General features: G+C 44.7%; 1 protein-coding gene across 1 annotated transcript in view; it reads left to right on the forward strand.

Annotated features, from left to right (window-relative positions):
- Positions 1-416, forward strand: part of LOC104522543 (importin-9-like) — a gene marked incomplete at its 5' end in the record, with an annotated part of 9,227 nt that overhangs the window by 1,430 nt on the left and 7,381 nt on the right. The window lies entirely within an intron of this gene.

The raw sequence follows: 416 nt of genomic DNA on the forward strand, positions 1-416 counted from the left end.
TCGTTCCCTAAAACTTGTCTTCAAAGTGCACTCAGAATTGGAAAAGTGCTGCTGAATTATGATGTGGTGATGTGGGAGAAGGGCAGTCCTGTGGTGGAGGTGATGATGGGAAAATGGAAAATCCCTGGGGTGAAAGTAGAAGAGTGTGTGGGTTCTGGCTCTGGACCAGTAACTTCTATTCCTTAGCTTGATAACGAGACGTGTCTGTGAGATACGCGTAGTTTGGGAGCTCTGTATAGAGCCCTGTGTGCAGCTTCTGGTGCGTTGAGCAAACTGGGGCTCTTGTGGTGTCTGAGTGTTGCCGTATGATATTTTTGCTAGTCAAAAGTCAACTGCAACCTCTGCTATTTTTTAAATAGCTTTTCAATGTTTGCTTTAGGAAGGTTTGTTAATTTGGGGCATGGGTGTGAGTAAAT

Source organism: Antrostomus carolinensis, unplaced genomic scaffold (genome assembly GCF_000700745.2).
Source record: "Antrostomus carolinensis isolate BGI_N321 unplaced genomic scaffold, ASM70074v2 scaffold7063, whole genome shotgun sequence".
Taxonomy (NCBI): Eukaryota; Metazoa; Chordata; class Aves; order Caprimulgiformes; family Caprimulgidae; genus Antrostomus; species Antrostomus carolinensis.